This window comes from Anabrus simplex, chromosome 1, assembly GCF_040414725.1.
Source record: "Anabrus simplex isolate iqAnaSimp1 chromosome 1, ASM4041472v1, whole genome shotgun sequence".
In the NCBI taxonomy this organism is placed as follows: Eukaryota; Metazoa; Arthropoda; class Insecta; order Orthoptera; family Tettigoniidae; genus Anabrus; species Anabrus simplex.
The window spans coordinates 1,574,496,979-1,574,519,916 of NC_090265.1; the positions used below are offsets into that span (position 1 = coordinate 1,574,496,979).

Genomic DNA, 22,938 nt, shown 5'->3' on the forward strand with positions numbered 1-22,938 from the left:
GGAAAATAAAATGATTTTCATTACTTGTAATATTGGCTTCCTCTGTCAGCCAGACAGATTGGCTTAGTATGTAATATTTTGTCTAATCTTTCTCAGTCAGACGTTACTTCTCTGCTGTTGGCCTAAGAGTTTATTGATTCTCTAAGTAGTTCTCCTTTCATATATCAGATTTATCAGATTGCAGCAGTCTCTTTTCACACTTCACATGTTGATTTATTCCTTTCTTGGGAACCATTTTCTTTTTTCTCTGTTTTTTTTTTTAGTAGGACGAAGCAAGAAAAATGGAGGTCTCTATTTGTGGTGTGGCATTTTTAAGCTACCAAAGTATATTTTTCAGTTTTAGACTTTTTATTGAAGTCTTTTCACTGCTGTTGCCTTTCCATATTTTTTAGCGATTGCTTTTTTAGTAATGTTATTTTCCATTCTTTGAATATAAGCTCCTGCTCCATTGCCTATGCTGTGTTTTCATTTCTGTTTGGAGCCTGCCATATAATTTTACTTTGCTTTATTTTGCTCGTGATTATGAATCCATGAGCCAAGAGTGTTTTTTTCCATTTGGTTTCTTGAAGTGTTTCTTTTCCTTGTAATAATACAGGGTCATCCGTTTGGGATGTTGGAAAAGTAAAACACTATACACAAGAAACTATGCACATTTATTGCTTGTTAACAGTACATACATGTTAAGGAGAGTCTGGAGTTTGTGTCACAGCACATTAGCACTCAACATGTCCACCATCGCGCGTGCAGCACAAACAATACCTCGAATCCATGTTGCGCCACGTGGCACGCAGCATTTCTGGAGTGATTTGCTGCAAGGCCCCTGTAATTTCCCTCCGTAGGTCAGCCAGATTCTATGGTCTTCGTGCGTGCACTGTCGACTTGATGTAGCCCCATACAAAAAATTAGGAGGCCATAGGATCTGTCCATCATGGCCGCACCAGCGATCGGCCACTCACATGGAATGTGGCTTCGTTTGTGAACATCCATCGTTTTAACCATTGATCGTCACCTTCCTGCCGCTCAAACATCATCGTAACAAAATTGAGTCGAGCTCCATAATTCAGCTGTGTCAATGCTTGCATGCGTTGCATACGGTATGGATGCATGTGAAGATAACGCCTAACAATCCTGTGACATGTTGAGTATGGTGTATTCTGCTCTGCTGATAAGCGGCTGAGTGACTTTCGTGGACTCTGCATCATGGCTTGTCGAATATCTTCCTCCTTGTTGCTATCACGCTGCCTTCCACCTGTGTGAGGCATCTGCAATCCATTTTATAAAAACATGTTGTACCACTTAACAATGTCCCAATGTGATGGGACATGCCTAACGTTGTACTGACGTCTGAAAACAAGCACTTGAAAATTTGGCATACCATATGACACACTGAGCGCGTTGTTGTGGTGTAATGCCCATCTTCACTCAACTCTGTATCAACACTGGGCACTGAGCGCGCGCTAACTTGTACTGCCTCTGTACCTGACATCTGGTGATTGCACTATGAACTACACTGCTGCATTGTCTCGCAGAAGTCATTGTTGCAAAGAGAGTCATTGTTAACTCCCATCATTGTCATGTACATTACAGAAAATTGCATAGTTATATACGCATTAACATAATAGCTATAACGTTATACTTTTCTGACATCCCAAATGGATGACCCTGTATGTTGGTTGTTTTTATCTTGGCTCAGAATTCTACACTGGAGAGAGAGAGAGAGAGAGAGAGAGAGAATGTGCGTGCGTGCGTGCATGTGTGTGTGTGTGTGTGTGTTGTGTGGTTTTTTTTTTTTTTTTTTTTTTTTATTTCTTGGATATTCTGGCCATATGGGTTTTAAGAATCTGTAATTTTGTTATCTTTGCTGGAATAAATTTCCAGTGACTTTGTGTTTTGGAGGCTGTCAGCAAGAGGTTTTGTACTCTTTCTTATATATGGCTTTGTCTGTAATGTTATTTTCATTGACTTGTGTCCTTTCTATGATTAAAAGGTTTTACCTGCGGCACCAAGTCCTTTGGGTAAATGTGTGAGAAATTCTTATTCTACCTAGGTATAAATGTGTCACAGTTGTAATTATTTATTTCTGCCTGGTATATTCCTTTGCCTGCATTGATGTTAACATGTGGGAGAAAAATACTCCCTGGCACTCCGGTAAGAATACCATTGTTTTTATTTTTCCTTTCTTCTCATGTTCATATTTTTACCACTTGGGCTCCTTTTATTTAGCTTGCGAGCACATTATTGCACCGAGTGTCTGCAACCTTTTATTGCTTATATTGCTTGTTTTGGCCATTCTTTTTCCTTGTGATTTGTCCTCCTTTTACGTCATGTTTCCATTTGTTTTTGTCTCTTTGACATCCTGGGATATGCACCACTTCTGCCTTCGGGCATTATTGCTGGGGAGTGATGGCAGAGGAAAGAATAATAAAAATATGACCAGGTTGGATTGCATTCAATAATTTGAAACATGCTGATCCTATAATTATTGCATGTATTTCGTGGCGAGTATTGAATGCATTGCTCCCCAATCACCGTTTATCATATGCAATTGTCAACTGTAAGATTGCTGGAATCTGGTGTTATGCATGAAACCATTGTGCATTGGGTTTATAAAATAAAGTGCACTTTTACCTGAAGGTGACCTCCAACCACGTTATGTTTATCTGCTTGAAGTCTTGTAAGTACCTTAATTTTGAGTCAGTGCAAATGTGTTCCTTTCTTTTATCCTCAACATTATGTTTCCAATAAATCTATCTTTAGTATCCCCTTTTTCATTTTCATAGTTTTGAGTTCCCTAGTTAGATAACATTTGTTTGGAAAAGGAAGACTGTCCACGTTGGCTTTGGTCGAAAATTCATTGCCTATGATCTTTATCTTTTGACCTTTATTCTACTGCGTTAGCTGTTCTGCATGTTTCTAGTTTACTGCGACGTTTACGTACTTTCACCTACTCACTCCCTGGGTGATCCGGCTCAAATGGTAGCAGAACTGTGGTTTTAAGCAGGTTATCCTATCGACAAAATTGTGTTTTGCTAGGGTAAATTTGGACTCGTCTAAATAGGGTATTTCCTGGTTGGCTGTTATTTGTGTGTCGATTTATTTACAATAGAGAGGCATGATAGTAATGTCGCTAGTAACGAAGATGAAATTGTGAACGGGGAAATGACAGTCAAACAGATCGCGAAGAGACTTGAATTAACTGGTGTAAACTTGTCGCCTGAATCTGAGCCTAGTGGTTCTCCTAATGATGGACGGAATATTATTTGACCAGAAATGGATCCATCCCCTCTGACCGATCAGCATGAAGGTAGATTCGAAACTCCACTTCATGACCATCCTAGGATTTCATCTCAACCCAATGCTGGATGTTTGTATGTTAACCCAGCCCTGAATGTGGTAAGGAAATGGGAGTTAAAATTTTCAGGAGAGGGTAGATTTTCGTCTGTGAATGTATTCTTAGTAAGAACTGCTGATAATGCTGATTGCTGTCATATCTCTACCTATGAATCTGAGCCTTGTATTTCTGTCATGCTAGATGGGCCAGCGTAGAGGTGGTTCCGATTAGTAAAAGACAGAATTCACACCTGGGGTGATTTTGAAAAAGAAATTAAGATAAGATTCTGCCCCTTCGACTTCGATTTCTGTCTGAAATAGGAAATTTCTAAGCACACACAAGGTATAAGTGAATCAGTAGATGACTATGCCATGGAAATTCTAACATTGTTTAACTGATAAAGCTCCTCTCCCTCTGAAGCTGAAATTGTTGACACTGTTTACTGGAATCTAGCCCCAAATTACAAGCTTCCCATTAAGTGATGTGATATTAGTACGCCTGACAACATCCTTCACCTTGGGAGAGAGTATGAATCTATTGTAGCTCAGATCTGTGTCTACCAACCTCCTTCCGCCCTGGCTGACTCTTTCATTCCGGATACCGCGTGTTCTTCATCTTCTAAAAACGTCTCCTTTTCATAACTTTTTCCTCAGTATCACCCGCAAGGAAACTACTGCCCTCATGCTACTTCTTGTTCTCTTGTGTCCGTCCCCATGCTAATACTATCCAACACCATGATACGTCTTGTAGGTTGGATCATGGTATGGTTGTCTATTGGAATTGTGGAAAGACAGGACATTTCTCTAGGGATTGTCGGACTCGTTCCCCAGTTGCCTGTACTTGGTGTTGATTGCGTGGCCTAAATCTCAATGTGTGTCCCTGTTGCTCTCTATGACAGGGAAACTGAATGAGCACTAGCGTAATGATCCGATGTTGGTGCCCTTTTATTTTTGAACTAAGAAGGTTTGGGATCTATCTTCATTGTCGCCATAGGTCAAGGTTAATAGCAGTTATCAGCACCTTTATGCTGTGCTGGACACCGGCGCTACTTCTTCTTTTCTGAACAAAGCTCTCCTGGATGGTTTGGCATTCAAAACTCTTGACATGCTTGACAAACTTCCTAGTTTTATTAGTGGTGATGACCAGTGTATCAGTCCTGTTGCTCACTTTAGGTGTCACATCGAGATAAATGGGCTGTCATGGGATTGAAACTTTTATGTGGTACCTAATCTGTTCCCATGTTTCTGGGGTAAGATTTCATGCATTTGACTGGCCTGTCTCTGGATTTTATCACCTGCATCTTTGCTTTTCACTTTAAATCTGATGTAATTTACCCTTTTGAGGCATCTTTTGAGAAGGCTACCATTTGTATTGTTTCTAATTATAAATTACCCAACACTTCATGTGATATGACGGAAACTCAGAATCTTATGTTTAACAATTTGTTGAAGGAATTCTTAGATATCTTGACTTCAGAATTGGGCTGTAGAAAGAAGTTTTTGTATTCCATTGAATTGAAAGGTGATGTCCTAGTTATGTTCACTCCTTTCAGTTGTTCTCTGCCCAAACTGCCTGCCATGAGGGATTGTGTCCATGGTTTTCTGGAAAACAAGGTAGTGAGCCTGTCCAAGTTTTCCTACAGTAGACCAGCCTTCCTTATTTCCAAAAAGGACAACTGGATCCAGATTCTGACTGTCTGCGTCGGCTCTGGTAAAAAATTTGCGGCCTATGATCTTTATGTTTCAACCTTTTTCCACTGTGTTCGCTATTCTTCATGTTACATGTTATAATTCTCATGTTTAGGTCCATATTGAAATGTACAATGAAGTCAAATAAATATTAAAGTTTATTTATTCCACCTATTCAATGCATAAAAAGATATTTTAATAATGAATTAAATTTGTAGATAAAATTATAGGGACATGTTTTGCCCTTTAATTAAGGGCACCTTCAGCCTTAATCTCAAACTAAAACTTAATTAATCAGGTACCTGATTGTAAAATTGTAAAATTACAAAATTGTAAAATTGTAAAATTACAATCAGGTACCTGATTAATTAACTTTCAGTTTGAGATTATTCTAAAGATGCCCATAACTAAAGGGGGAAACATGTCCCTATAATTTTATCTACAGATTTAATTCATTATTAAAATATCTTTTTATGTATTGAATAGGTGGAATAAATAAACTTTAATATTTGTTTGACTTCATTCTTCATGTTTCTAGTTTACTGCATCATTTATGTGCTTTCTCCTGATTTTTTTGTTGGGGGGTTCATATGCTAGAATGTACTTTGCCAGTCTGTTGTTCACCAAGAGTGCCACTCAGTTCCTGCCTATGTTCTGCCCACTTGAGATGTATACCATGTGGTTCTCTCTGGTGAAGTGTCTCCGGTCCTTTCAGCGTGTCTCAGCCATGCCACGTTTGTCAATGTTCTCCTTCATCTGTTCACGCTCCAAGATATGGAGTCTCCTTGTCTGTAGTAGGCCTCTCAGATTCCAAGTCCTTATCTTGATCTTTTTTCAGGCTTGATATTTCTCTGTCCTTCCAGTCAGATATTTTGCGAGTTGTGCCTGATCACCTACACTAACCCGCCTAGTACCCCATTTCCCACTGCCCAACCTGGCCTTGGAACAACGCCGGTTGCCAACCGAAGCACTCACCAACATCAGTCCATTATTGCTTCCTTTCATGAAATGCACGCACAGGAATGATATAATCAGGTGGTTCCACCTTGCCTGCCCTATTCTGTGCCTTTGACTGGTAGATCTAGTTCACTCATATTTAGGGATGATTTCTCATCCTAAGGCCAAGAGGACTGATTTGGTTGCTTACCCCAGGAACCTCTTGGACCCCTCTCTCAGTCACTCCTATTGTGGAGAAAACACCCTCCTAGGAGAGTTCATCCGCTTGAAGCCGTTGGCTCTCTTAGGGTGTCAGGTTGTTTCCCACCCCACAACACTTGGCATTGAGTCGCGGGCTGTACAGTCTACTCCATACCATAGCTTAGAGTTAACTTCTATTAACCAATGAATGCCTTTGCCATTGGGAATATACAAAAGGAAACTCCAAAATGTCAATGTTGCAGAGACAACAAGGTTATTTTCAAAGCTTTAGGGAGATAATTAGGGCTTTAAGAGAGAAAAAATGAATCAATCAATATACAGAATATGGTAGATAGGCAAGAGGGAGGGGAGGAAGGGGAGAATTTGTTGATGACAGATTGGCCAAGGAAGGGGAAGGAAAATGTAAGCTAAGGGTTCTCCTCAGAGAGTAAATTCAGGAGAGGTATCAGTGAGGAACAGGTATGAGTCACAGCAGATAGAACAGCAAAAGTATAATGGGGAACAGGGAAGTGTTACAGAGGAGGGGGGCAAAAAGCAAGAGGAAACAAACTGTAGGAAAGGGAAATGTAGGGTAGAGGATAGGAGGAGTGAGTTGGAACAGGGTCGTGAGAGAGACAGAAGGGAAAAGGAAATAGGTTCTGCAGCCGTTGGGGAAGTTAAAGAAGATCAGGAGAGGAGGGGATTAATGAGATGGGTGGGGTTGCGACTATGGTCATGGGCAATTCTCTTATTAGGCATGTGGGGAAATTGTGTGAAGGAAAGTGAACTGGGGTAGATTGTTACCCAGGAAGTAGGTTAAGGCAGATGTTGAGGCAAGTAGAAAGGAAGGAGGTAATTTTCCACATTGGTACCAACAATGTAAGGTAAGCAGGAATAGGTACTAACATAGTTAGGGATGTATGGGGTTTGGTTATGACAGTGCAGGAGAATTTTAAAGGAGCAGATTGTTATCAGTGGAATACTGTCTTGAAGGTCTGCTGACTGGAGGGTGATCTAAATGAGGCTATGGGGTGTGTAAGTAGGAAATATGGAGTGAGATTTGTAGATCCAAGTGTGGATAGGAGATAGGAATCTCTGCTCAGATGGCCTCACTTGAACTATAATGTTATGTGTAAGTTAGAGGGGTTGATTTTAGAAATTTTATAGGGAGATACATTTTGGGAAATGGGTGGATTAGGGAGCAGTGATGAGAGTACAGGGAGGTGGATGCCCAATAAGGATGATATAAAATTGTTAATGTTGAACTGCAGAAGTATAGCAAAGAAAGAAATCAAGTACTTCAAATGATGAAAGAGGAATTTGTAAGCTACCCATTTTAAAATTTTCAGCATAATAACTGATGAACATTATTGATCGTGACAATCACAACAATGTTGCCTTTTCCTGTCTTTGGTTTAGTCTCACTTCTAAGTCAGCTCATAATGGCTCTTTCTCCTGAAAACGCAGCAAAGGCCACAGCATTAGTGAAGGATGGATGTAGAATACACCATGTGGCAGATGTTGTAACGTGTACAGAACTGTTAAAAGATGCAGAGAGGACAATATCTACACCAGGAGGCCTGGTTCTGGTGGTAGGAGAAGCTTTGCTGAGCGCAATGATCACTTTCTCATAATGCAAATTCTTTGTGATTCCACAACAGCTGTGGAGGCCAGAAATAGTTCACAGAAAGTATGGGATGCAACATCTTTGAAAGGACAGTAAGAAGGGGTTATATAAAGTGGTGTAGCAGAGGCCTATCACAGGCCATCGTGCCTCTCGGATGCAATTTGCCATTGCCCATTAAAACTGGGCTTTGGAACTCAGTTCTATTTACAAATGAATCCAGTCTGTTTCAGGTAAGCACATGGAAGGCATCAAGTATGGAGAAAGCCCAGGGAATGTTATTCACCCTGTACTTTCTCCGCAAGGACACCATTCAATAGAGGCTGTGTTATAAAATATGGAGAAAGCCCAGGGAATGTTATTCACCCTGTACTTTCTCCACAAGGACACCATTCAATAGAGGCTATGTTATGTCTGGGCTGGGATTACCACTGATGCATGCACGGAGCTTGTGTTCATCGAGAATGGGAGTCTGACAGCCCACTGACACAACAAGGAGAATTTAGTAGATCACATGCTGCCTTTTGCACCTGTCATCAGTGAAAACTTTACCCTGATGCATGACAATGCTCGCCCACATGCTGCTGTCTGTGTATGTGAGTACCTGGATAAGTTGGAAGGATATGCTTGGGAGATGTGCTTGGAGTCGTTCCCCTGACACACCAGCTCAACTTTGGGCTGTATTCCAGGCAGAATGGGAGCTATTGCCTCAAGAGAACATTCAAGATTGCATCCTGAGCATGCTTGATGGAATCACAACTGTAATTGCAGTTAGAGGCAGTAATACCCATTACCGATGCAATGACGTGTATTGCAAACAAGTGGACAAATGAGATACAAACAAAATAGTACAGAGCTGCAGGTTTTGACATTTTCAAATTCATGTTGGTGCACTGTTATGATTGTCACAATCACTGATGTTTTTCAATTATTGCACTGAAACGTTTCAAAATTTGAAAAATTCAGGGGGGAAAAGATCAGGGTCCACCAAAAGTGAAAAAAAAGAGATATTACTACCAGTAGGTAACTAGTATGTGAGTCTACCATCATGTTAAATATGACTAACCATTAATGATTAGCATCCAAGAAACAGAAGTTGAAATTTCAGCGTAGTACGAAATAATGATCAGAGTCTCACTGGAACCACGAAAGAGTGATCACAGTCCATAGGCAACACTAGAGTGTGTGCACATGTCATGTGTTTCCCATTGCTGTTTTCTGCCGAGTTCCATTATCTTACTGTGTTGTTTGTCCACTATGACTATGCAAGTGTACTTGTAATTTTTGCTAGTGTTTTTAGTGCTTGTTGCTTTAAGTGAATTAAAGTGAGTACTGGTACAGACACGTGTAGTGATGATGAGGTACATGTCAGAGGTGAATTGTCTGCTAAAAAGAGACCCATAAGTGGATGTGTGAAAGATGTACTAAAAGCAAGGAAACTCACAATGGGATGTATACCTACACTGTGATCAAAGATAGAAGAAGGAAAACCTCAGACAAAGGAATGGATGCAACTTAACCAGCCGAATCCCACACATGTACTATTTCCATATTGAAAGAAAAATAATACGACATCCAGCATCTGAAGCAATTTTGTGGATCAGATGTTCAGCAGTTCTTCAGCTCATTCACAACAACTACTCTAGATGCAGCAGGTGATGCTAATGATGTTTAGATGATGGGTAGTAAATTACAGAAAGTATCTATATATATATATATATATATATATTTGTTTAGCAATACTATGCAGATAGTAGTCTTCCTTGCCTTCCTGTTTCAGATATAAGTGAATTCAGCCATGCTATTCCAGGGGTTTTGAAGGAGGTCTCCATTAAATCAATGTAAATAGAAGTGTGTTTTTATTATTAAAATGGTATTTTGCAGTGCTCACGGAACGTAATAGCTTGAAGTGTCATTAGTTTTGAATTACTGTACAAGACAGAACCTAACTACTATTATTAGTAAAATGTAATAAAAGGACATTTTTATAGTAATCAGTGTTCATTTTTATTGTTCACTAAACAGTTTCTGTTGATGTATGATGAAAACAACATGCCTCCAATACAAACTGTTTTGGTTAGGGAGTAACAACAACAATAATATTTTGTATTGAATTCAGTGGAAAAATGATGAGCGTCCATTGCATGATGCAATTGTTAACTCATTTGTAACAACAATTACTGCAACAATTACGTGCATGTTTGCTTGAAACATATGGTTTTCTGATATTATCAAGAGATAAATTTTCTAGTTCTGAAATTCTGTTTGATGTGAATCTTCAAACTTTCAATTTGCTCTCCAGAAAAATTTGCTTTATGTGACCCTGATCTTTTTTCTGCCGTACCCTTCAAATGGACTATTTAATTATAGACACATTGCCATATAGTTGTATTGTCAAAAATATTTTAATTTTACCAGTTTCAAATGGATAAACAATCAATTTTGTATGAAATATGAATTACCGCATGGCTGATAAGAGAGGCATGGGGGAGTTTAAAAAAATAAAGTAATTATGATCAGTGGAAAATGGTAAATAAAAATGGAAACGGCCTATTAGATGGGTTTAAAGCAATTTTTTTTTTGCTAATTGCTTTATGTCGCACTGACACAGATAGGTCTTATTGCGATGGTGGGGATAGGAAAGGCCTAGGAGTGGGAAGGAAGCAGCCGTGGCCTTATTTAAGGTACAGCAACAGCATTTTCCTGGTGTGAAAATGGGAATCCACGGAAAACCATCTTCAGGGCTGCCGACAGTGGGGTTCGAACCCACTATCTCCCGGATACTGGATACTGGCTGCAATTAAGTAACTGCAGCTATCAAGCTCCGTAGGCAGTTGTGTAGGAGCCTGAAAATTTGTATGTACCTTTAAAGGTGGTAAGAAATGGGGAAAATCCACTATACTGTATATTAACAGAGATGAAAAGAGATTAAAAAGGAGGAGGAGATTAGAAAGAAATAGGGTTAAGAATGGTAAGAATGGTAGGAGAGACTTAAGGAACTTACTAGGAAATTGAATTTATTAAAAATTCAGTTAATAACATGAAAGCAATCGTAATTGGCAGTCATATAAATTTTAGGAGAAAATGGAAGGATCACTATTGGTACTTCAAGGCAGAAACAGGTTCCAGGGATGAATAACGAGCATGGAGAGTGTATATGTGAGGACTTAATGAAGGCAGAAGTATTATCAACAGATAAAAATAGTTGGATATAAATATCCAAGGAGAGAAGGTTGCAAATATTGTCAAAGTACTGATATTTACTTATGATAATAAAGTTATTTACAAAATTAAGTTATACAAAAGTTAAAAGCTAGAAAAGCAGCTGGGATTGATAAGATTTCTGGGGATATACTAATGTCTGTGGGTTAGGATATAGTTCCTTATCTGAAATGATTACTGTTTGCATGAAGGAACTATACCAAATGATTGGCGAGTTCCTATAGTAGCACCAATATACAAGGGAAGGATTGATAAAAATTAAGCGGGTACTTGCAGTTCAGTCTGCTTGACTTGTATTGCATGTAAGCCTGGGAAAGCATTGTTTCTAATTATATTAGACATGTTTTAAAATTACCAACTAGTTTGATAAAAAGTAGTTCAGGTTTCAGAAAGGTTATTCCATTGAGGCCCAACTTATAGGATTTCAACAAGGTACAGCAGGTATTCTAGATTCTGGAGTTCAACTGTATCACTATTGACATGGAGAGGCTTTCAATAGGGTAGATTATGGGAGACTGCTGATGAAAATGAGGGCTGTTGGACTAGGCAAAAAAAAAAAAAAAAAAGGTTGAATGGGTTGCTGAATTTCTAGAAAATAAAACTCAGAGAATTAGAATAGGTGAAGCATTTTCTGATCCTGTAATGATCAAGATAGGTGTTTTCTTGTGTATATAAATGATATGAATAAAGAACTAGAATCATAGATAATCATAGATAATGTTGTACTGTATGGAGTAGTAAATAAGTTGCAGGATTGTGAGTGACTGCAAGAAGACCTTGACAATGTCGTGAAATGGACAGCAGACTATGGTATGATGGTAAATGGGATGAAAGTCAGGTTGTAAGTTTTGCCAAGAGGAAAAGTCCTCTATGTTTTAATTAATGTATTGATGGGGTAAAAGTACCTCACAGGGATCACTGTTAGTACTTAGGTGTTAATATAGGGAAAGATCATTAGGGTAATCACATTAATGAGGTTGGAAATAAACGTTACAGATCTCTTCATGTGGTTATGAGTGTATTTAGTTACAGATCTCTTCATGTGGTTATGAGAGTATTTAGGGTTTGTAGTAAGGATGTAAAGGAGAGGACATATGTATATTTGGTAAGATTCCAGTTAGAGTGTAGTTCTGTGTATGGGACTCTCAACAGAATTACTTGATATAAGAACTGAAAAAGATCCAAAGGAAAGCAGCACAATTTGTTCTGGGTGTTTTCTGGAAAAGAGCAGCGTATCTTAAAAATTGCCTGTAGATTGTTAAAATAAGGAATCTTTTTTTTGTGCCTATTATTGTTACCAATGAAGTTCCTCAAAGGTCTCACCTTGCGCCCTTACTTTTTACTCTCTACAAAAATGACATTAAAAATATTCTTAAGAATTCTGAATTGCTTTTGTTTGCTGATGATGCAAAAGTGTTTATGCAAATCAATTGTCCACTTGATTGTTTAAAACTTCAAGAAGATTTACATCATCTGGAAAAGTACTGTATTTAAAATTGGTTGAAACTTAATCATAAAAAATGTAAAATAATCTAGTTTTTTTAAAACAAGAAAATATAATTTCAGTACAAATTTAGTAATAACATCTAACTCCTGTTTCACAAATGAATGACCTTGGTGTTTTATTCAGTTATAACCTATCATTTAATGAATGTATTGAAAATATTTTAAAGAAATCATTACAAAGACTGGGCTGCATTACTAGATATTTAAGAGAATTTCCAAACTTAGCTTCCTATCATTTGCTGTATGTATCTATGCTACGCTCTATACTAGAATACTGTACACCTATATGGAACCCTTCTCATCAGACTTCTGTCCATAGATTAGATTCAGTACAACATAAATTTCTTCATTTATATTCATTTAATGCAGGATTCTCATATGAAAATGTTGATTATACAGCCCTGCAACAGTCTTTAAATCTGCATAGTCTGTCACAACACCATGAATTCCCGGATATACTTTTCATTTTTAAATTGCTTCACTCCTTGAAAAAATTAATCTACATGTACCAGACAGATGCACAAGGTTTAAGAATACATTGTCTACAAATTGGCATAGAACTAATTATGCATTCAATGGGCCAATTGAACGAATGCCAAGATTTCTAAACACAGTGGATATTGATATATTTAACTGCTCATTGGCAAAATTTAGGAATCACATAATCTCCAGAAGTGACTATTACTTCCCTGTGCTTACTTGTAATATAACCTGTGTATATATATCTTTACATCTTTTTTCTTCCTATACCCCACTGACCTTTCTTTGTAGTGTGCTGTGTTTATTTTTCTCTATTGTGTGTAAATGGTATTACCATTAATAAAGTATTATTTATTATGTTATAAAAATATTGTTAACTTTGGGCTGGGAAGACTTGAGAGTAAGGAGACGAGCTGCTGAATTAAGCTGTATGTTTTGGGGTGTGAGTGGGGAAATGGCGTGAAATGACATTTGTAGACAAATAATCTTGAGTGGAGCTTTTAAAAGTAGGAGAGATGATAATATGAAGATAAAGTTGGAATTCAAGATGACAAATTGGGGCAATTATTCATTTATAGGATGAGGAGTAATGGACTGGAATAATTTATCAAGGGAAATGTTTGATAAATTTTCAAGTTCTTTGAAATGTTTCATGTTTGTGGGTTACTGTAGTCACGTCCTAGTTCGTGAACCATGGGCAACGGCTGAGTGGCCTAGTAAGTGGTCCTGAGAGTCGGGATACCAGTTGCTATGGAATGGGAGTGGGCATCTCAGACATATTCTGAGTCGTGGCCCTCCTTGTGCTCAGGCGGCTAGGACTATACAATTCACCGGTGGTCCATAACCCGTTAGAGGAGAGATCCTCACTTGGACTATGTGCAAGTAGGGCAGCATCCTGCTTCATGAATTTACCGAGCTCAGAACACTTTAGGCAAGCCTCGGACCTATGGGAGTAATGGAGTCCCACTCCCATTTGACAGGCGAGGGACTCCTTGGAAACAACTTGGCGAACGAAATGGAATTCGATGGGGAGCTATCAATATTAATGGGGCTTATGGAAGAAAGAAGGTAGAACTGGCTGAGTCAGCAAAGAGGATGCATCTGGATGTGCTAGGAGTAAGTGATATTCGGGTAAGGGGAGATAATGAGGAAGAGAGAGGAGATTATAAAGTGTACTTGACGGGTGTTAGAAAGGGAAGGGCAGAGTCTGGGGTAGGGCTCTTTATCAGGAATACCATTGCACGCAACATAGTTTCAGTTAGGCACATAAATGAGCGAATGATGTGGGTAGATTTGTCAGTGGGAGGAATTAGGACAAGAATTATGTCCGTGTATTCACCATGTGAGGGTGCAGATGAGGATGAAGTTGATAAGTTTTATGAAGCATTGAGTGACATCGTGGTCATGATCAACAGCAAGGATAGAATAGTGCTAATGGGCGATTTCAATGCGAGAGTTGGGAATAGAACTGAAGGATACGAAAGGGTGATTGGTAAATGTGGGGAAGATATGGAAGCTAATGGAAATGGGAACCATTTGCTGGACTTCTGTGCTAGTACAGGTTTAGCTGTTACGAATACATTCTTCAAGCATAAGGCTATTCACCGGAAGCTAGGGGTACCAGATCCATAATAGACTATATCTTAACAGACTTTGAATTCAGGAAATCTGTTAGGAATGTACGAGTTTTTCGCGGATTTTTCGATGATACAGACCACTATCTGATCTGTAGTGAACTAAGTATCTCTAGGCCTAGGGTAGAGAAAGTGAAATCTGTCTGCAAACGAATAAGGGTAGAAAATCTCCAGGACGAGGAAATTAGACAGAAGTACATGGATATGATTAGTGAGAAGTTTCGAACAGTAGACAGTAAGCAGGTTCAGGATATAGAAAGTGAATGGGTGGCATATAGGGATGCTGTAATAGAAACAGCAAGGCAATGCCTAGGAACAACTGTGTGTAAAGATGGGAAAAGGCGAACATCTTGGTGGAATGATGAAGTGAGAGCAGCCTGTAAACGTAAAAAGAAGGCTTAACAGAAATGGCTCCAAACAAGGGCCTAGGCAGACAGGGATTTATACGTAGATGAAAGAAACAGAGCGAAACAAATAGTTGTTGAATCCAAAAAGAAGTCATGGGAAGATTTTGGTAATAACCTGGAAAGGCTAGGTCAAGCAGCAGGGAAACCTTTCTGGACAGTAATAAAGAATCTTAGGAAGGGAGGGAAAAAGGAAATGAACAGTGTTTTGAGTAATTCAGGTGAACTCATAATAGATCCCAGGGAATCACTGGAGAGGTGGAGGGAATATTTTGAACATCTTCTCAATGTAAAAGAAAATCATCATGGTGGTGTTGCAAACAGCCAAGCTCATGGGAAGGAGGAAAATGATATTGGTGAAATTATGCTTGAGGAAGTGGAAAGGATAGTAAATAAACTCCATTGTCATAAGGCAGCAGGAATAGATGAAATTAAACCTGAAATGGTGAAGTATAGTGGGAAGGCAGGGATGAAATGGCTTCATAGATTAGTAAAATTAGCGTGGAGTGTTGGTAAGGTACCTTCAGATTGGACAAAAGCAGTAATTGCACCTATCTATAAGCAAGGGAACAGGAAGAATTGCAACAACTATTGAGGTATCTCATTGATTAGTATACCAGGCAAAGTATTCACTGGCATCTTGGAAGGGAGGGTGCGATCAGTCGTTGAGAGGAAGTTGGATGAAAACCAGTGTGGTTTCAGACCACAGAGAGGCTGTCAGGATCAGATTTTCAGTATGCGCCAGGTAATTGAAAAATGCTACGAGAGGAATAGGCAATTGTGTTTATGTTTCGTAGATCTAGAGAAAGCATATGACAGGGTACCGAGGGAAAAGATGTTCGCCATACTGGGGGACTATGGAATTAAAGGTAGATTATTAAAATCAATCAAAGGCATTTATGTTGACAATTGGGCTACAGTGATAATTGATGGTAGAATGAGTTCTTGGTTCAGGGTACTTACAGGAGTTAGACAAGGCTGTAATCTCTCACCTTTGCTGTTCGTAGTTTACATGGATCATCTGCTGAAAGGTATAAAATGGCAGGGAGGGATTCAGTTAGGTGGAAATGTAGTAAGCAGTTTGGCCTATGCTGACGACTTGGTCTTAATGGCAGACTGTGCTGAAAGCTTGCAGTCTAATATCTTGGAACTTGAAAATAGGTGCAATGAGTATGGTATGAAAATTAGCCTCTCGAAGACTAAATTGATGTCAGTAGGTAAGAAATTCAACAGAATTGAATGTCAGATTGGTGATACAAAGCTAGAACAGGTCGATAATTTCAAGTATTTAGGTTGTGTGTTCTCCGAGGATGGTAATATAGTAAGTGAGATTGAATCAAGGTGTAGTAAAGCTAATGCAGTGAGCTCGCAGTTGCGATCAGCAGTATTCTGTAAGAAGGAAGTCAGCTCCCAGACGAAACTATCTTTACATCGGTGTGTTTTCAGACCAACTTTGCTTTACGGGAGCGAAAGCTGGGTGGACTCAGGATATCTTATTCATAAGTTAGAAGTAACAGACATGAAAGTAGCAAGAATGATTGCTGGTACAAACAGGTAGGAACAATGGCAGGATGGTACTCGGAATGAGGAAATAAAGGCTAATTTAGGAATGAACTCGATGGATGAAGCTGTACGCATAAACCGGCTTCGGTGGTGGGGTCATGTGAGGCGAATGGAGGAGGATAGGTTACCTAGGAGAATAATGGACCCTGTTATGGAGGGTAAGAGAAGTAGAGGGAGACCAAGACGACGATGGTTAGACTCGGTTTCTAACGATTTCAAGATAAGAGGTATAGAACTAAATGAGGCCACAACACTAGCTGAAAATCGAGGATTGTGGAGACGTTTAGTAAATTCTCAGAGGCTTGCAGACTGAACGCTGAAAGGCATAACAGTCTATAATGATAATGTATGTATGTATGTTGAAACCATTAAAGAAAAGGCTAGGTAAACAATCAATATGGTATCCACCACCTGGGCGACAGCCCTAAATGTGGATCATTGATGATTGATTTATGATTGATCGATACTTCATGGAGTGTGTTCTAGCATAGTTGGCTAGAAAGGTGAGAGAAGCTGGATATATTGCCAATAAATGAAATATGTACATCTACAATTATGACCAAAAAATCAAAACTAATGTACCGGTAACAATTCGCTTTATGTCACATTGGTACAGATGGCAATTATGGAATAGAAAAGGGCTAAGAGTATGAAGGAAGAGTCCATGGACTTGATTAAGATACAGCCCTAGAGCCCTGAACACAAATAGGTCTTATGGCAATTATGGTATAGGAAAGGGCTGAGTAGGAGAGAAGAGTCCGTGGACTTGATTAAGTTACAGTTCTAGCATTTACCTGGTGTGAAATCATGGAAAACTATACTTAGGGCTGCCAAAAGTGGAGTTCAAACCCACTAACTTCTAAATGCAAGCTGAGAGCTGTGTGACCCAAACTACATTAAGACAAACTGTGTAGTATCCATAAGTAATTCCCCTCTAAATTAATACCATAAACTTGTTATTTTGTTCAAATAAAAACTGACTATTTATCTCTTACCTTATCTCTGGAAAAAATGTATGTTGTATCTTTATACTAAAGTCTTCTTAAAACTTAAAAATAAAATGGGAAGAAACCTGGAGAATTCTCCTTCTATTTTCTCAAATTTTGTAGATGGGTACATTATCCTACACCTCAGCTCCAAACTAATATTTTCCTGCAATCCAGCACATGAGTGATGGGTCCCTTATGCTACATTTTATGTTGCATTAAAAGCCAATAAAATTAAAGTACTGTAATGTATTGCCAATTTGAATGTGTTATATATTCTTCTTCTCTGGTTTGTTACATCTGTTAATTGACCAGTCTTTTTAAATGGACTTAATTGGCTACTCACTGTGCACAGGAGATGTGTGTCTTGTGTGACCACAGTTGATTCAGTTTCAGCAGTTGCGTCAAACGTTTTGTAATAAAAGTTTTGAAGGTTATACTCTTAGTTCTGCTGTTAGAATGTAACTTTATTCCTGTTTATATGTTTGTTGTGACTGTACCATGTATCTCTAATCTCAGAGAGGTCATGAGATCAGGCTTTTATCATTCACTGAATATATATCATTTTTATTATTTGCAATCAGTGTTTGTAACACAAGGGGTATAGAAATATGAAAGAAAATGCACAAACAAAACTGATATGGTAGACTGGCATTAATCAATGGTCCTCATCATATTGCCACTACCACCATCATCATCATCATCATCATCATCATCATCATCATCATCATCATACTGTAGCTTGATGTTAAAAAGAAATGTGGTACTATACCAAAGTTTTTTTTAAACTGGTGTGAAACGAACGAAATAGAGAAGAGCATCCAAGGAAAGATCTTAACAGTGATAATCAAACATTCAGAGGCTATTCTAAAGAACCATCTCTACAATGCGTTACAATGTTACCCATTTTGGACTTGTGTAATATTCGTTTTAAATATTTCAGGATATTTCTTTTCCAGTTTGTGCATGCACTTCTATTAAAAATTCTGTGTCTATGGCAAATTCAGAGGTGGATCAGATAATAATTAAAAAAAACAGAAATGTAATATTTTTACATTTTTAAGTTTAATGGTAAACATTTAAGTCACTCCTTCACATACAATTTGACAGGTGCATAGTGTGCATAAGTGCATTTTCCAGGAAAAATGCATTTTGCAATTTTTTAATACAAAAAATTGTATTTTACTCGTAACTGCTGTACATTATTATATTGTTACTTGTTCTCTCTCTGTCATTGATTACTAATAATGAATTGATAAGATTTCTACTACCATATGGGTATAAAATTATAAGTAGAATTTTGTAAACAATATAAATTTATTAAGGATGATTGTTTGTTTAATAGAAAAAAATTGTTAGCATAAATTGTATATTATTGTATTCTAGAAATAAAAAATTTTCTTCTCTTGTTAATTTAAAATTTAGTGCTTGACAATAATGTATTTTAGTGTACCATTTGCCACCGAGGTAGACACCTCATTTGCAAATAAAGAGATTTTGATTTGATTTGAAATAACTTAAAAACCAACATGTAACAGGGGAATACACATGTTTCTTGCAGAAAAAGTAGCACGTAGATCTTCTGTCTTCTCTGGCTCACTTGTATTCAATCAATCAATCAATCAATCAATCAATCAATCAATCAATCAATCAATCAATCAATCAATCAATCAATCAATCAATCAATCAATCAATCAATCAATCAATCAATCAATAAATCAATCAATCAATCAATCAATATTGATCTGCATTTAGGGCAGTCGTCCAGGTGGCAGATTCCCTATCTGTTGCTTTCCTAGCCTTTTCCTAAATGATTTCAAAGAAATTGGAAATTTATTGAACGTCTCCCTTGGTAAGTTATTCCAATCCGTAACTCCCCTTCCTATAAATGAATATTTGCCCCAGTTTGTCCTCTTGAATTCCAACTTTATCTTCATATTGCTAAACTTGTGTTCGATTAGCTAGATACATAGCCATCTGTCAGGTTAGGAAAAAGCTTTATAAAGGAGAAACAATAAAACTTTTGTATCCACCTATTCAATACTTTAAAAGCAATTATAAAATTAGGATCTCATCCTTATTTTATTGCTTAAATATTAAAACATAGGAAATGTTTCATTCATATTTTGAACATCTTCAGCCATAAATATTCTTACAAGGTTAAATGATAACATTGTTTTAGAACTTACACTTATGGTTTGCCTTTGACGAACTTATCCTTAATGAGCTTTGAAAAACCTCTTAAATATTAAAATGTTTGTATAGTACGTCGTCTTATTGAAAATAATATTTTAGTTTTTAGAATAAGGTTTTAAAGGTTGAAACTAAGAACAAGATTTTAAAGGTTGAAACTAATTATTTTCAATGAGACGATGTAATATAGAAACATCTTAATATTTAAGAGATTTTTCAAAGCTCATTAAGGATAAGTTCGTCAAAACCATAACCAAAACCATAAGTGCAAGTTCTAAAACAATGTTATCATTTAACCCTGTAAGAATATTTATGGCTGAAGATGTTCAAAATATGAATGAAACATGTCGTATGTTTTAATATTTAAGCAATAAAATAAGGATGAGATCCTAATTTTATTATTGCTTTTAAAGTATTGAATAGGTGGATACAAAAGTTTTATTGTTTCTTCTTTAAATAGACTTTCAATACGGAAAAATGAGGATAGTCTCTTGCAATAGGAAAAGGCTATCGGATGGAAAAACTAAAATAGAATAGGAGTTTAATGAAGAAGAATTGTGGTGTTTTTCACATGCACCTGTGACATCATGCTATGTAGAAAGGTCAGTTTCATTGTATGAAACATTCCTCACTAACGCAGGAGCTTCATATATGAAGATCTCAAGACAACTTTCTTGATATAGTACTGTAATAGCCATATATAAGATACCGGTAAGATTTCCCAGAATACAAACAGTTTATTTTAATTCTTTTGGTGCATATTATGGTGCATAATTTTCCCTAATTTATCCTCTTGAATTTCAACTTAATATTGTGATTCTTCCTACTTTTAAAAACTCAATTCAGGCATATTCGTCTACCATTGTCTTCCCATGCCATCTCCCCACTGACAGCTCAAAATTATTGCTTAGTCATCAGCTCATCTCCTAACTCCTATGTCTTCCTAGCCCAAAGGTTGCCACATATTTGTAACACTACTCTTCTGTTGAAATCATCCAGCACAAATCATGCTGCTTTCCTTTGGATGTTTTCCAATTTTTGAATCAAGTATTTCTGGTAAAGGTCCCATACACTGGAATCAAACTCTAATTGAATCAGTGGTTTTGAAAAGGGCATAAGTCTGTGAACCCTTAACTTTTGGGAGAATGAAAAAAAACCTGTTTTATCAAGTTGTCAACTTGACAGATGTAATTTTTATCCCTTGTTACATATTGTCAAAAGGCACATTCTACCATTTTTTTAATTTTTTACATTTAAGGAGAGTTTGTGAAAGTTAAATAAGTGACAGGACTGATGCCCTTTTCAAAATTGAGGGAATAAGAAAAAGGTAGAAAATACATGATATAGTACAAACTATTTTAATGTTGTATATTTTAATTGTACCAGAATATAAGAGAATGACAGCATTTAAGATATATTAATACCAAACCAAAAAATGTATTTATGTTGAAAACGGAAATTTATTCAGCTTCTTCTCCATCCTTTGTTGACCATTCGCATATCTCAACGAAAAAGTGTAGGTGCTCTTCAGGAATGTAATGTTGGAATCATTGTATGCCTTCTCAGTAGGTAAAGGTATGGTTTCACATTTTGCCAACTTAAAACTATGGGACCTCAATTCGTCAATAAATTTGTAGGCTTTCAACACTCCCTTGATGTTCTTGTCACATACAAACATGTAATAGTTTGAAATGCTACTGTTTTTCTTTTTCTTTTTTTAGGAACATTCCTCCCTAAATATTCTACAGATAAAACTTTTTCTTATAAAATTTCTGCCACCAGTTATTAAAATTAGTTGAAGAAATGTCCTTGTGTAATACGGTACATTTGTAAACTTGCAGCTTGAACTAGCCTCCACCAACATTTTTACATGTTCAGTCCTGGACTGATGCCCTTTTCAAAACACACAGTATTTTCAAACCATTTCAGTTACCACAATATGCAATGGACTGGTGCCCTTTTCAATGAAAAAGGTGGATCTAGTCTTAAAAAACACAATGCAGCTCTAATGTGATTTTCTTTAAAAATATGACTGATGCCCTTTTCAAAGCCATTGATTCAATTGGGGTCTTACCAGCAACTTATATGCCCTCTCTTTTACATCCTTGCTGCAATGCTTAAATACCAACATAACCATATGAAGAGATCTGTAACCTTTTGTTTATAACCTCATTAATATAATTACCCCAGTGACAATCTTTCTTTAAATTCACACCTAGGCACTTACACTGATCCCCATAATGTACTTTTATCCAGAAATACAGTAATTAAAACTGAGAGGACTTCCCCTCTTTGTGGAACTTACAACCTGACTTTTCATCCCGTTCACCATAATACCATTGTCTCGTGTCCATCTCACAACTTTGTGTAGGTCCTTTTGCTGTTGCTCACAATCCTGTAATTTATTACAGTATAACATTATCTGTGATTCCAGTTCTCTACTCGTATCATTCATATATATAACCCTCCTCTTAATCACAACAACATTAGGTAAAGCTTCAGATACTCTAGTTCTCTGAGAAAATGTTTTCTAGAAATTCAGTCAACCTTTACAATCATTCTTTTTTTCTAGTCCAATAGCCCTTATAACCATCAGCAGTCTCTCATGATCTACCTGATCAAGAGCTTTGGATAGGTCAATAGTGATACAGTCCATTTGACCTCCTGAATCTAAAATATCTGCTTTATCTTGTGGAAATCCTACATGTTGAGCCTCATTGGAATAACTTTTCCTAAACCTGAACTGCCTTCTATCAAGCCAGTTAGTAATTTTGCAAACATTTCTAAATAATCAAAAAGAATGTTTTTCCAGAACTTATATGCAATGCATGTCAAACTGATTGGCCTGTAATTATCTGTTTTCTGTTTATCACCCCTTCCTTTGTACACTGGGGCTACTATTGCAACTCTCAATTCAGTTTGTGCAGCTCCTTCAAGCAAACAGCAATCAAGTAAGTACTTCAGTATTGTACTATATCCCAATCAATCAATATTGATCTGCATTTAGGGCAGTCGCCCAGGTGGCAGATTCCCTAACTGTTGCTTTCCTAGCCTTTTCCTAAATGATTTCAAAGAAATTGGAAATTTATTGAACGTCTCCCTTGGTAAGTTATTCCAATCCGTAACTCCCCTTCCTATAAATGAATGTTTGCCCCAGTTTGTCCTCTTGA

The 22,938-nt window shown here is 37.4% G+C and overlaps 1 protein-coding gene across 1 annotated transcript in view; it reads right to left on the bottom strand.

Moving 5' to 3' along the window:
- Positions 1-18,075, bottom strand: part of LOC136858541 (hemolymph lipopolysaccharide-binding protein) — an 83,081-nt gene extending 65,006 nt beyond the window's left edge. Inside the window, exon 1 of the mRNA XM_068225600.1 lies at positions 17,922-18,075. The gene's annotated coding sequence lies outside the window, so the exon portion shown is untranslated. The remainder of the gene's footprint in view (positions 1-17,921) is intronic.
- Between the last annotated feature and the right edge of the window lie 4,863 nt (positions 18,076-22,938).